This window comes from Solanum verrucosum, unplaced genomic scaffold (genome assembly GCF_900185275.1).
Source record: "Solanum verrucosum unplaced genomic scaffold, falcon-dt-bn FXZP01000151.1, whole genome shotgun sequence".
Classification (NCBI taxonomy): domain Eukaryota; kingdom Viridiplantae; phylum Streptophyta; class Magnoliopsida; order Solanales; family Solanaceae; genus Solanum; species Solanum verrucosum.
In genome coordinates, this window is record NW_026020202.1 from 1,328,802 (window position 1) to 1,344,524 (window position 15,723).

At 37.3% G+C, this 15,723-nt stretch overlaps 1 pseudogene; it reads left to right on the top strand.

The window, feature by feature from the left end:
- The first annotated feature begins 447 nt into the window (after nucleotides 1-447).
- On the top strand, nucleotides 448-15,385 carry LOC125830103 (uncharacterized; annotated as a pseudogene).
- The last annotated feature ends 338 nt before the right edge of the window (nucleotides 15,386-15,723 follow it).

Sequence of the window (15,723 nt, forward strand, 5' to 3'; positions counted from 1 at the left end):
CAGCTTAGTATTGAGTTAATATCTTCTCTGTATTAAACCCATCAGTTATCATATATCTCAGTTATAGTACATGGGTATTCCCCATCTTTTCATCTTATTTATGATTTAGCTTCCGCACAGTTTCTATCATTCAAATTATATTTAGTATGCTCATGACCATGCCAACAGGGTTATCTTGGGATCACTTGTGGTCCTAGGTCTCGTGTCCGCGTCTCGAGGGTAGCTCGGGGTGTGACAAACTTGGTATCAAAGCATTAGGTTTAAGAGTCCTAGGATGTCTGAAAAGCTACACTAAGTAGAGTCCTTTTCATGGGTGTGAAGTGCACCACATCTAATGAGAGGGAGGCTATAAAGTGTTTTAGGAAAACTTCACTTTCTTGACATTCTTATCGTGCATAAGGTATGATTTTATTCTATTCTAACTCGACGTTCTACATTTCAGTGATCATGCCTCTCCGTAGAGCTAGCACTAGGAATGCGAATGCCAGGAATGCTAACTCAGTTCCTCTTATCCCAGATCAGGGAGTTTCGAATGCAGAGTTTCAGAACACTATTCAACCTTTCGCTCAAAGTATGAATAATCAGAACAATCAGCAGGTTGAGGGAGATAAGCTTAGGGAAATTGCTAAGGTAACCAAGAAAGCTAGAACAGGGAACTATGAGTACTCTCAGCAGAAATCAGGTGGTGGAAATCACTCACAGTTTCGACAAGATCAGAATAGTAAGGCACCAGGCTCTAAGTCTCAGCGAAGTGTTTCAGGAAATAGGACTTACCCAACTTTTCCAAAGTGTGGTAAGAACCATCCAGGCGAGTGTCTTGCAGGCAAGGAAGGATGTTTTGGGTGTGGCCAGTCTGGTCATAGGGTGAAGAATTGCCTTTCTGCCAGGAAGGGGCAAAAAGGTAACAATACTAGGGCTCAATCTACAGCTCCAACAGTACCGAAAGGTCACCCAACTCAGCAGGGTAACTCTTCTGGTACAGGTGGCGGACAGTGCCAAAACAGGCTCTATGCTCTTCAGGCTCCCCAGGACCAAGAAGATTCTCTTGACGTGATCACTGGTATGTTTTGAGTCCTTTTTTGGATATTTTGTAGTGTTAGATCCAAGGGCTACTCTTACCTTTGTAACTCTCTTTATAGAAGTAATCTTAGGAGTAAGTCTAGAAACTCCTTCAGAACCCTTCTTACTCTCTACCCCAGTTGGTGACCTAGTTATAGCTAGATGGGTATACAAAAATTGCCTTATCTTAGTCTCTTAGAAAGTCACCTCAGCAGATATTGTAGAGTTAGAAATGGTAGATTTCGATATAATTCTAGGCATGGATTGGTTTCAGTTCTGTCATGCCTCAGTCGATTGTAGAATTCGGGTTGTTCAGTTCCAATTTCTAAATGAGCCAGTTTTAGAATAGAAGGGTAGTAGCTCAGTGCCTAAATGTCGATTATCTCTTACCTTAAGGCCAGAAAGAGTTGAATCTTTGCCAGAGAAGGTGGCTTGAGTTCCTCAAACATTTTGATATGAGCGTGCATTACCATCCAGGTAAGGCAAATGTAGTAGCAGATGTTCTTAGCAGATTATCTATGGGTAGTGTAGCACATGTTGAGAAATAAAGAAATGAGCTAGCAAAGGATGTTCACAGACTTTCTTGCCTAGGAGTTCGTCCTATAAGCATATCAGATGGTGGTGTAACGGTTCAGAATGGAGTAGAATCTTTTTTGGTAGTTGAGGTTAAGGAAAAGCAAGACAATGATCCGATAATACTTGAACTCAAGGGTGCAGTCCATCAACAGAGAGTTGAGGTTTTTCTCCCAAGGGGGAGATGGTGTGCTTCGCTACCAGGGTCGATTATGTGTTCCTAATGTGGGCGAGTTGAGACACCATATTCTTGCAGAGGCCCATAACTCTAGATATTCTATCCATCCAGGCGCCACTAAGATGTACCGCGATCTGCGGGAAGTCTATTGGTGGAATGGTATGAAAGGAGATATAGCAGACTTTGTGGCTAAGTGCCCCAATTGCTAGCAAGTCAAGGTAGAACATCAGAAACCAGGAGGTATGACTCAAGAGATTGACATTCCTACTTGGAAGTGGGAAGTGATCAACATGGACTTCATCACAGGTTTACCTCGTACTCGCAGACAGCATGACTCCATTTAGGTGATTGTTGATAAGCTTACTAAGTCTTCTCACTTTTTAGCGGTCAAGACTGATTGTTGATAGGGTTACTAAGTCTTCTCACTTTTTGGCGGTCGAAACAAGCTTGAAACCCTAAGAAACTTGATCCTTCCCTTTTCGAATTCGCTTTGCTTTTTCTTGGTCAACAAATAATATACTACGGGAATCAATAAACAAGCATTAATTACACAAATTACTAACATTTCTATTAACCCTAGAAAAGTGTATTCGAGGAGTGAAAAGCTTACCCTTAGCCTCAAGAATGGTAAAAAATGAGTTGTATGGGGTTCGTTCCTTAGCTCTAAAATTCGAACAGTGACAATTAAGGTCGTTTAGGAGTTTATTTACGACTTTAAGTCACGTCGATCGTGCTGCAGCGGCGCCGCCAAAGCAACCAGAACCCCCGCCCCAATGGCTTCAGCGTAACAGTGAGCTATTTGTCTTTCATCTTTGATTTTGATTCTCGTCGTACTTGCCAAAGCGACTATCATCCCGCTGCGGTAGCCACGCTAGAGCGGCAACTATCCTGCCAAAGCGGTCCAAACGGAACCAGAGAGCTAATTAAAAGAATTCCAAAATACCATTTCACAACACACCTCTAACCCACGACGATCAAAAAACACTTTTTACGTTATGATCAATTTCGGGAGTTCTACTTGCCTGAATTCAAATCCGTAAAGTCGTACGGATTCCTTAACGAGTTATCTAACTTCTCATGTAATCAAAACCAAAAGAGATCCACCCGATTAATACAAGATTTCTCTACACCTCAAAGACTACGATTTCATCCAAATCTGGAAAAGGTTGGGGAAAATCCAAATACTATGAAAAAGTTTTCACGCCATAAATTTTCCCCCACTGGCTTTTCTATAATGAGGGGAATGGGTCGTTACATCTTATGAGATGTATTACAAATTATGTGTTATGTTTTTAAATTGTATATTGCTTGGTTAACTTAATTTAAAAATTGGTGTTCGATAGTATGTTTGAACGAACTAAAACACTTTTCATTTCTTTTCCCTAGAGTTTTTCTACAACATACTCTCCTGTTAATTATGAAGATTCTGGGTCAGTAATGAATTTTTTTGGCTTCTGTTGCTGAGTATAAGCGTTAATATGTCCGGAAGTATATGCTTGAACCTGAAAATCTTAAGATATTCCTTTTATCTTTTCAGTAGTGCAAAATACTTATTTGTTAGAGTTTGAACTTCCAAGATATTACTAGTGTTTTCACTGTTATTGAATATCCACGACCACTTTCTCAAACTCTTTTTTGCATTATACTTTTGCAATTCTTCACTTACACATTTGATATTTACATGATTTTTCTAGTATGGGGTGATTATTATCATAAGAACAACAAATCTGATGTGTAGTGATGGATCATTGTAAAATGGAGCAAAACAGTGCAATGTGAGACTCAAAACCTTTCTCGTATTCTTTGTTGTAGGATATGATAAGCTTAAAATCCTTCAAACGTCAATCACTGCAACATTAGAAAAAGAGAAATGGTGTATATTTCATGTATTTTAAAAACATAGACAAGGAGAGCGAGAGAAGGAGATAAGAGCCAGGAACAATGAAATTACTGCATTCTCAGTCTTCCAGAATGATATGCGCTTGAGGATCACGCCTCGGTGAACATCTCCTTTCTATATTTATTCATATTTACTCTAGACTAGACATCACTTCATGTACTTAAATAATGATTGCGTTGGTATTAATCTACAAAGTGTAGTCATCTAGAAAGTGAGTACTAGATATCTATGGAAAACATAAAAAATAAAAAATAAAAACTCATTTGTTTTTCCGTTATATGCTTACATATGGGAAAATCAAGAGTAGGGATTAAGGTATAGAGGGCTGTTGTGAATTAGTTATATTTACTAAGAGCCACAAAATAAGTATCTTTTTGTGTTCATTATGGTTGTGTTGACACATTATAGGACCTAATCCAGAGAGCAAATATACCTCTGAAGAAAAGATTGGAAACTATATAAAAGATGTAGAATCTCTTAATAGTGTGAGATCTTTAGAGAAAAACATTACGATCATGGCCGACGATATCACACTCATTTACAAGCTTTATGGAGATCTGAACTTTATTACAGTGGACTTTTGTGTTTGGGGTTCATAGTTGCTCTGGTGAAGATGAAACATCAGCTTTCCTTTTTAGGCTTCATTTTACTTTAAATTAAAATTCATTCACTAACTTCTAAATTTTTTAAAAGTATTGTTTCAATTTGTTGAAAAAGTTCTTCAAATATGTCGATTGTCTATTTTTAAGTTATTCAATATATATTGTGTCATTCATTTCTAGATGCTAAAGGAATATTTAGATTCAACTTGCACTAATATTTACCCTTATATATAAGTGAGCAAGAGAAGGATGAACACTACAACATAATTGTAGAAAAATTAGAGAGATGCCAGACACCAACTTTGCCAACCGGGAAGAGCTTTATCTAGCTTATTCAAGTAGTGGCTCCACTTAGGACTATTACTTTGGATATGGTATTTATACTTGAATACTCCACTGTCTCTCAGGTTAGTTCTGCTCCTTCTTGTTAGTATTGAAAATATAGATAATATACCAACCCCATTTGCATATCAATTTCTGAATCTAATACTGTTCATCATCTCACACATTCAAAAATCAACACTAACTTATTGATCAATTGTACATTTGTAGCTTCTGATTTTCTTGTTTACTGTTTCATTGTGTAACAAGTAAATTTTGTTCTTTTTGGAAAACTATGTTATGGTCATATTTCTATGTCATTTTTGAGTTGTCCAAGTACCTTCTAAATTACTCGATCTATCATTTCCACTATTCTCTCTTTGTTATAAATTTCTCTATGTGCATGCATGTACCACCATATATATCCGTTTTTTAGAAAAAAAAATTCCATGCTTATTATATTAGACATAACAAAAAATTGTATAATTGAAATTCTTTTAAAAAATGATCTGAATTGTAGGCTTCAAGAGATTTACTGTTACATTACATGCGTACATTTTGATATTTTCTTGGGAAGAAATTAGGGTGGTCGTTCTTTTGTTTTACCAGCAACTAATGTGCTATTTATTTTGTGCACTCTCCAATATTTAACATATTCGGTATTTAACCTTTTGATAAAGTTTCAATAAGTGATACTAAGATAGGTTCTTGATTTTCTTTTTGGGTGATCCTTATATAATGCTGAAAATGTCGAGGTGGCTATATCAATCTGGAGACAATTATGCATTCGTATTTTTGCCAGGTGAATCTTATGTCTATTAAAATTGTTATTGATCTGCCTCTAAGAACCAATAGAGGGGAATTCCATTAAAAGAATCCATTTTCCATGCTTATTTTAACCATGATGTTATTTTTTTCCCTATGTTTTGTTAATGCAGGGTATATTGGTATGATGGTAGACTCTTTGAATGACTCATTCGATTATCTTTTTTGGATTCAACTTTCATTATCTTCACCCTTAATTTCCTTTCTCGAGTAAACAGGGGAGAGAGGGAGTAGGGTAGAAGGATCAAGGAAGTGATTATGACGAGGCTGGACTCAAAGGGGTTAGTAGACTGTAGAAATTAGTTTGTTATGCTACATTGTGTAATTATCATACAGTGCGGTTAAATGGTACAAGAAAATTGATGTACCAAGTTTGAGTTGATCTAGATAAGAAGTTTAAGAAATTTTGAGAGCCTAAGTAGTAAAATTTGCATGCAGGCACAAGACACTATTACTTGGTTTGTACCATATATGCACATAATTATTGAAGATATGTATTTGCCCTTCCCTAAAGTTTCACATATATGCTTTCTACTCTCACATCAATCATACTTGTAACACCCCGTAACTAGAAATAACTAGAAAGAGATTAAAAAGAGGAAATACTCATTTTGGAAAGAATGAAAAATCTGGAAAAAATTGTTAAGTGTGTTCAGTTGAGTTTTTGGTCAACTTCAAACGACCATAACTTCTAGCTCAGGATGAGTTAGAGGTACTTCCAGATATGTTAGGAAATCTCTTGGAATTATCTTTCCAACGCCGCTGATTTTACACGATTCTAAGTTCGTATGAGCGATTTATTCCGTTTGGAAGTTGGGCTACTAGAATAAGGAAAGTTCAATCCGAATTTTGAAAGGGTAGTTTGGTCTTTTCCATGCCCAATTATTTTATTTCATTTTTGGTAATTAAGTTAGGGTCTAATCATAATTATATCAGTTTACGCTTTTACCAAAATATGCTAGTGCTTGGAGAAAAGAGAAAAGAAGAGGAGAAAGGAGAAGAGAAGCAAAATTCGTCAAGATCGTCGAGTTTAGCTTGTGGATTTCATCGGGGGTGATCCCTAGAAGGTATGTAAGATCACATAATGTTGGGTTAGTTCACCCACGCACCAAGCATGTTTAAGTCAACGTACTTTCGTCCTAAAAAGATTGAGAATTTGATGTTCTTGATAGTTGTTCTTGATTTGATTTCGTTCTTGAATATGAATTGAGATTAAGGAGTTTCTTGATATTAAAGTGTTGATTCCTTGAGTTGTATGAGTAAGATTTTGTGTATATGCTTTCGGTATCTGATTCTAAAGTGAATTTGAGAAAAAGAATCGCTTAAAATTAATTTAAGATCAGAAAACGAGACCAAAAGTTTGTCAGATTTTTGCCTAAGGAACAGGTGGTGCGACGCGCCCCATAGCGCCAAGAAGGCTGGGGCGGTGCGCTTTTTTGGAGCCCCAGTAATTTGGGGCTGGCGTGGTGCTCCAGGGACGCACCCGTATCGTCATTTTTCACCAATTTTTCGTCGTTTAGCCCGTTTAAGTCCTTCTAAAGTGTACTAACACTTCCTATTGATTCTAACTACTCTTAATGACTTCTAAACATCTAGAAATCATCTAAAAAGATGAATCATAACCTTGAATCCATAAATTCAAATTCACGGAAAGTCAAGAGCCAAGTCTAGGAAGTTCTTAGAGTCTTTTAAAGAAGTCTTTTGCAAATGCTTTTAACTTTGTTTTAAGACATAAAGTTCAAGTTGAGTAAAGAGTAAAGAGTAATGTTTGAAGTTCATTTCTTCAATGAAGTATATGGGGGCTATGTATTCCCAAAGGATTTAAAATGCTTTCGCATTTAAACAAGAAGGAAAACCTCAATTTCCAAGGAGCCTTCGGGGTAGTTTTCAGAAAAGAGTAATCGCTTTCCAAATGAAGCAAGAGAGGAAACTTTGATTTCCAAGATAGCCTTTAAGCTAAGATTTTGAGCACTAATCTCAAATCACAGAAAGAAATATGTTTTTAAAAATTAGAGCTAATATTATATTTTTAGGAGTAGTATTGAGCACCGATATGGGGGAGAGTTCAGACAACTCACAGCCCCCATAATCCATGTAGCAAGGTATAGGACGGTCCTTGGTAGCGTGAGGTAAAAGGTTGTATCATCACTATAGCTCTTAAGTGATGGTTGTCGGTTAGATAAACTCCCACAACATTATGTTATATTTTATATACAAATAGAGTTCATATTGTATCTTTGCATACATACAAAGTTATTATTGTATTTCTAAATACACAGAGTTGACATCATGTTTTAAACAGCTTTTCCTTATATTGCACTTGTTTTTAAACTGTTTTATATTGAAGTTCAGTTATGTTGATTTAAGTTGAACCAACTACGTTCTTCAGTTCCTTTCAGATTATTTTCAAGCTTAAGTTGTGTTTAGCATTCCAACTCGCATACTCGTACATTCAATACACTGATGCCAGTTGGTCTGCATCGTCTTATGATGCAGACGCAGGTAACCAAGATCAGCATCCAGCGCATCGTTGATCCAGTTGAGCTTCAGAGTTGTTGGTGAGCCTCTTTGCATTCCGTAGGATCCCTTTTTTCATTACTTTATCATTTTAGTTCATTAGGATGTCGTGGGCCTGTCCCGACATCCATCTCAGTTGTTTTAGAGGCTCCATAGATAGTCAGTCAGATGTTAGTTCATTCGTCATCATTTTGTTATTGGCTTATGTTTAGATTTGAGTTGCCATTTTGGCTAAGTTAAATGTTTATTTTTAAAACATTATGAGTTCAGTTTGAGACAGTTGAGTTATTTAGCATATGAATCCTTTTCTTAATGCTTAAAGTCTTCCGCTGAGTAAGTAAGCCAGGCTAGGGGTTCGCTTGGGGCCAGCAAGGTTCTCGAGTGCCGACCATGTCCAGGGTGTAGGCTTGGGGCGTGACAAACTTGGTATCAGAGCACAGAGTTTAAGAGTCCTAGGGAGTCTATGAAGTCATGTCTGTAGAGTCCTAGTTATCGGTGTGAACCGCACCACATCTATAATTAGGAGGCTGCAACATTTAGGAATTCCTTCACTTCTTTCATACTCACTTCGTGCGATAAAGTGTATCTCTATAAAAGTCTCTTTCTAACTCGTGATTATGCGTAACCAATTGTGAGTTGGGTTGTTTTGAGAGTGCTTTCATGTGGCTTTTTTTCCTGTGAGCTAAGAGAAGCAAAGAAATGATTGCCGACATGAAGAGCAGGATGATTTTATTCGTAGTTGGGTGACTCATCTGTCAAGTAAAGAAAGTAAGGAAACCATGCTAACAGGTTACATGGGCATAGCAAGGCTGATGATCCATGTGCAACAAGTTGAGAAGAACCAGCTGAAGGATAGAGAAGAGTTTGAGAATAAGAGGGCTAAGACATCAGGGAATGAATCCAGGAAGCAAAAGAGTAATGTGAACCGGTCTTCTTTCCAACATAAGCAGAAGAGACCCAATCCATCATCTGCTAGTGCACTTGCACCAAGGAACAAATGTGAGTACAATAGTCAAAATTCTCAGAACTTCAAAACTAGACCTGTGTATTCGCAAGGTAGTAAGGCACAAGGGGGTACTAAGACTCCCGCATGTGCTAAGTGTGGTAGGAACCACTCAAGGGTGTGTAGTGATGGCTCCACTAGTTGCTTCAAGTGTGGCCAGAACGGTCATTTTACAAGAGAGTGTCTTAATAGAAGACAGAGTAATGGTAATGGGGGCAATAAAGCCCAGTCTTCTTCAGTTGCTCCACTAGATAGAGCTGCATCAAGATGAGCTACTTCAAGGGCAGGTAGAGAAGGAAACCATCTTTATGTTATCGCTAGTCGCCAAGATAAAGAGGATTCGCCAAATGTTGTCACTGGTATGATCCAAGTCTTCATTTTGATGTTCTTCCTAAGTAACTTCTTGAGCCCTTCAGTGTTTCTACACCTGATGGTGAGTCTATTCTAGGAGAGAGAGTTTACCGTGATTGTCCCATTTCCGTCAACCATAAGAGTACCATGGCTGATTTGATTGAGTTAGACATGGTAGATTTTGATGTAATTCTTGGTATGGACTGGCTTCATGCCTGTTATGCCTCAGTTGATTGTAGAACTTGAGTTGTCAAGTTTCATTTTCCAAATCAGCCAGTCTTAGAGTGGAAAAGTAGTTCAGCAGTGCCTAAGGGTCGTTTCATTTCGTACCTTAAGGCAAGGAAGTTAGTTTCTAAGGTGTGTGTCTATCACTTAGTCAGAGTTAATGACTCTAGTGTTAAGATACCTCTCATTCAGTCAATTCCTATAGTTAAAGAGTTTCCAGAAGTCTTTCCATATGATCTACCCAGAGTCCCTCCTGAGAGAGAGATAGACTTCAGTATAGATGTTCTTCCAGATACCCATCCTATATCTATTCCACCATATAGGATGGCACCAGCAGAGTTGAAAGAATAAAAAGAGTAGTTGAAAAAACTTTTAGAAAAAGGGTTTATTCGACCAAGTGTCTCGCCTTAGGGCGCTCTAATCTTATTTGTGAGAAAGAAAGATGGTTCCCTTAGGATGTGTATAGATTATTGCCAATTGAACAAGGTTACCATCAAGAATAAGTATCCTCTTTCAAGAATTGATGATCTTTTCAATCAGCTTTAGGGTGCTTCTTGTTTTCCGAAAATAGACCTCAGATTTGGCTACCATCAATTGAAAGTAAGGGAATGTGATATTCCCAAGACAACATTCAAGACCCGTTATGGTCATTATAAGTTTCTGGTCATGTCGTTCGATTTAACTAATGCACCTGCAGCATTCATGGACCTTATGAATAGAGTTTTCAAACCTTATTTAGATATGTTTGTTATCGTCTTCATTGATGACATACTAATCTATTCAAGGAATAAAGAAGACCATGCTAGCCATCTCAGAATAGTTCTTCAGACTGTGAAAGAAAAGGAGTTATATGCTAAGTTCTCTAAATGTGAGTTTTGGCTTGAGTCTGTGGCGTTCTTGGGCCACATAGTTTCTGGTGATGGAGTTAGAGTTGATACCTAAAAGATTGAGGCAGTGCAGAATTGGCCTAGACCACATCTCCAACTGATATTAGGAGTTTCTTGGGTTTGGCTGGCTATTATAGAAGGTTGTAGAGGGGTTCTCATCCATTTCGTCTTCTTTAACCAAGTTGACTCATAAAACAGTGAAGTTTCAATGGTCTAAAGATTGTGAGAAAAGCTTTCAGGAATTGAAAAAAAGGTTGACTACGGCCCAGTTTTGACCTTACCAGAAGGTACGCAAGGCTTTGTGGTCTATTATGATGTGTCTAGAGTTGGTTTGGGTTACGTGTTAATGCAGAATGGCTAAGTCATAGCTTATGCCTCCAGACAGTTGAAAGTTCATGAGAAGAATTACCCAACCCATGACTTAGAGTTGGTTGTTGTAGTGTTTGGCTTGAAGATATGGCGTCATTATTTATATAGTGTTCATGTTGATGTATTCACTGATCACAAGAGTCTTCAATATGTGTTCACTCAGAAAGAGCTTAATCTCAGACAAATGGGGTGGTTAAAATTACTCAAATATTATGACATGAGTATTAGTTATCACCCAGGTATGACATGAGTATTCTTTATCACCCAGGTAAGGCTAATGTTGTTGTTGATGCCTTAAGCAGGTTGTCTATGGGTAGTACCGCCCATTTTGAGGAAGATAAGAAAGAGTTAGCAAAAGAGGTGCATAAACTTGCATGGCTAGGAGTTCGACTAATGGATTCCACAGAAGGAGGAGTAGTGGTGATGAATGGGGATGAATCATCATTAGTATCAGAAGTAAAAGAGAAGCAAGACCAAGATCATTTATTGCTTGAATTAAAGGCAAGTGTTCATAAGCAAAAAGTGTGGCTTTTGAACAAGGGCGGGATGGTGTTTTGAGGTATCAAGGTAGATTGTCTGATTGATTTTAGGGGTAATTGGGATTATCAACTATCTCTCATTGAGTTTGCTTACAATAATAGTTACCATGCTAGCATCCAAATGGCTCCATATGAGGCTCTTTATGGGAGAAGATGCAGGTCTCTTATGTATGGTTTGAAGTTGGTGAAGCAGGGTTGATAGGACCACACTATGTTCATCAAGCTATGGAGAAAATGAAAGTCATTCAACAGAGGTTGAAACCAGCGCTGAGTTGTCATAAATCCTACACTGATGTTAGGAAAAGGGAGTTAGAGTTTGAGGTAGATGATTAGGTATATCTTAAAGTTTCACCCATGAAAGGTGTTATAAGATTTGGTAAGAAGGGGAAGCTTAGTCCCCGGTATATTGGACCTTATCGAATATCCAAGAGGATTGGCAATGTAGCTTATAAGTTGGAACTACCACAAGAGTTAGCTGCGGTTCATCCGATGTTTCACATCTCTATGTTGAAGAAGTGCATGGACGATCCTTTATTGATCATACCAACTGAAGATATTGTGATCAAGGATAGTTTATCTTATGAAGATATTCCGGTTCAAATTCTAGATCGTCAAGTTCGCAAGTTGAGAACAAAAGAGGTAGCATCAGTCAAAGTCCTTTTGAGGAATAAATTTGTTGAGGAAGCTACTTGAGAAGCGGAGGAGGATATGAAGAAGAGATATCCACATCTCTGCTAATTCGTAGAAATTCGAGACCAAGGTACTAATTCTCTTCTTAGTACTCTTTAATCGAGATTGCATGTTGTATTTGCATTTGATTGTTGGGTGTTTGAACTGAATGACTGATAATACACCCTTAGCCTACTAAGAGTAAGCTCATTCGAGGACGAATGTTCCCAAGCGGGAGATATTGTAACACCCCGTAACTAGAAAGAACTAGAAAGAAATTAAAAAGAGGAAATATTCATTTTTGGAAAGAATGAAAAATCTGGAAAATTTGTTTAGTGTGTTAAGTTGAGTTTTTGGTAAACTTCAAACGATCATAACTTCTAGATCAGGATGATTTAGAGGTACTTCTAGATATGGTAGGAAAGCTCTTGGAATAATCTTTCTAAGGCCACTGAGTTTCCACGATTCCGAGTTTGTATGAGTGAGTTATCCACTTTGGAAGTTGGGTTGTTGCAATAAGGAAAGTCAAATCCAGATTTTGAAAGGGTAGTTTGGTCTTTTCCTTGACAAATTATTTTCTTTCGTTTTTGGTAATTAAGTTAGGGTCTAATCAGAATTAGATCAGTTTACGCTTTTACCAAAATATGCTAGGGCTTGGAGAAAAGAGAAAAGAGGAGGAGAAAGGAGAAGATAAGCAAGATTCGTCAAGATCGTCGAGTTTAGCTTGTGGATTTCGTCGGGGGTGATCCCTAGAAGGTATGTGATATCACATAGTGTTGGGTTAGTTCACCCACCCGCTAAACATGCTCAATTCAGCGTACTTTCGTCCTAAAAAGATTGAGAATTTGATGTTCTTGATAGTTGTTCTTGAATTGATTTCGTTCTTGAATATGAGTTGAGATTAAGGAGTTTCTTGATATTAAAGTGTTGATTCCTTGAGTTGTATGAGTTAGATTTTGTGTATATGCCTTGGGCATCTGATTCTACAGTGAATTTGAGAAAAAAAATCGATTAAAATTGATTTAAGATCAGAAAATGAGACCAAACATTCGTCAGATATTTGCCTAAGGAACAGGTGGCGCGACGTGCCCCCATAGCGCCAGGAAGGCTGGGGCAGCACGCCAACAGTGCACCATTTTGGAGCCCCAGTAATTTAGGGCTGGCGCGGCGCTCAAGGGACGCACCTGGATCGTCTTTTTTCACCAGTTTTTCGTCATTTATCCTGTTTAAGTCCTTCTAAAGTGTACTAACACTTCCTATTGATTCTAACTACTCTAAATGACTTCTAAACATCTAGAAATCATCTAAAAACATGAATCATAACCTTAAATCCATAAATTCAAACTCAAGGAAAATCAAGAGCCAAGTCTAGTAAGTTCTTAGAGTCTTTGTAAGAAGTCTTTTGCAAATGCTTTTAACTTTGTTTTAAGACTTAAAGTTCAAGTTGAGTAAAGAGTAAAGAGTAAACTTTGAAGTTCATATCTTCAAAGAAGTATATGGGGGCTATTTATTCCCAAAAGGTTTAAAATATTTTCGCATTTAAACAAGAAAGGAAACCTCGATTTCCAAGGAGCCTTCGGGCTAGTTTTTAGAAAAGAGTAATCGCTTTCTAAATGAAGCAAGAGAGGAAACTTTGATTCACAAGATAGCCATTGAGCTAAGTTTTTGAGCACTATCTCAAATCACAGAAAGAAATATGTTTTTAAACATAAGAGCTAATATTATATTTTTGGGTGTAGTATTGAGCACCGATATGGGGGAGAGTTCAGACAACTCACAACCCCCATAAACCATGTAGCCACCATGGGTAGAAAAGGGTCATACTTTTTAGATGATTACTTTAGTGTTTCTTAGCATAGACTAGTGGATCCACTTAGTGAGTTAGGTTTTATACCCCCGGCAAGGTATAGGACAGTCCTTGGCAGTGAAGTAAAACTTTATATCATCACTATAACTCTTAAGTAATAATTGTCAATCGGTTGGAGAAACTATTCCCACAACAGTATTTTGTATTTTTATATACAAACAAAGTTCATATAGTATCTTTGCATAAATATAAAGTTATTATTGTATTTCTAAATACACAGAGTTGACATCAGGTTTTAAACAGCTTTTCCTTCTATTGAACTTGTTTTTAAACTGCTTTATATTGAAATGAGTTCAGTTATGCAGAGTTGAGTTGAACTAGGTAAGTTCTTCAGTTCCTTTCAGATTCTTTTCAAGCTTAAGTTGTGTTTAGCATTCCAACTCGCATACTCGTACATTCAATGTACTGATGCCAGTTGGCCTGCATCATCTTATGATACAGACGCAGGTAACCAGGATCTGCATCATTGATCCAGTTGAGCTTCAGAGTTGTTGGTGAGCCTCATTGCATTTCGAAGGATCCCCTTTTTTCAGTACTTCATCATTTTAGTTCATTAGGATGTCATGGGCCTATCCCGACATCCATCTCAATTATTTTAGAGGCTTCATATATAGTTAGTCAGATGTTAGTTCATTCGTCATCATTTTGTTATTGACTTATGTTCAGATTTGAGTTGCCATTTTGGCTAAGTTAAATGTTTATTTTTAAAACATTATGAGTTCAGTTTGAGATAGTTGAGTTATTTAGCATATGAATCCTTTTCTTAATGCTTAAATTCTTCCGCAGAGTAAGTAAGCTAGACCAAGGGTTCTCTTGGGGCCAGCAATGGTTCTCGAGTGCCGACCATGTCCAGCGTGTAGGCTCGGGGCATGACAATACCATTATCACTAAGTTTATGTAATTTTAGTTTTATATTTTTTCATTTGCTATTTTGTCGCTTTTTTCTTATTTTTTTGTTTATATCTATCGGCAATAAATAACTATGCGAAGCATACACCAAATGGAAAACCCGACTACACAAAATATTCACCACATGAAAATATAAAATGTTGGGCCGGTGCTGGAAAGGGTATTTTCAAAAGTGACAATGTGCCTGAGGAATCTGTCGTAAAGATTGTATATTGCTTCCATGGAAAATCTATTGGTACAAAAAATTGAGAATTCAAAATGAAATTTCTTTTGTTAATTACTGATGTGTATTTGTTTGTTGTGGTAACAGATTTCTTCAATGTTCTGAGAGCACAAATATATGATGATGAAGTGAGGAAATGGATTCTAGGCACTGGAATTGAAGCCATTGAGGAAAAACTTTGGAACTCTATAGAGGGACCCCCAACTTTTGACCAGCAAAAATTACCCTTGAGAAGCTCTTTGGGTATGGTAACATACTTGTTCAAGAGCAAGAAAATGTTATGAGAGTCCAGTTGGCTGAAACCTATCTTAAAAGAGGCAACTCTCGAAAATGCTAACGTGGCTACCATCAACATTGGAAATTACTAAGAACCTTCACCAATCTCAAAGTCTAAACATGAGGTTGGGACCCTTTTTTCTCAAAAGCTTTAATAATAAAATTGAAATTCACAGAAAAAATTCTCTAAATTTTTTTTCATTATTGTGAGGATACAGGGGCGTGACATGATAATCGTCATGTTGCTTGAAGTCTCTAATGATTCAACTCCAAGGGGTGATGTATTTCATATGTACAACTTTTTTGAGGCAATTTGTAAGGGTAGCTATAGAAGGTGACGGAACTGTTAAATATTGTGTAAATCAATTTTGTTCAGAGTTAAGGGAATACAAACTCCAAATAATATTTTGTTTTCAGTTTTTGTCATTAT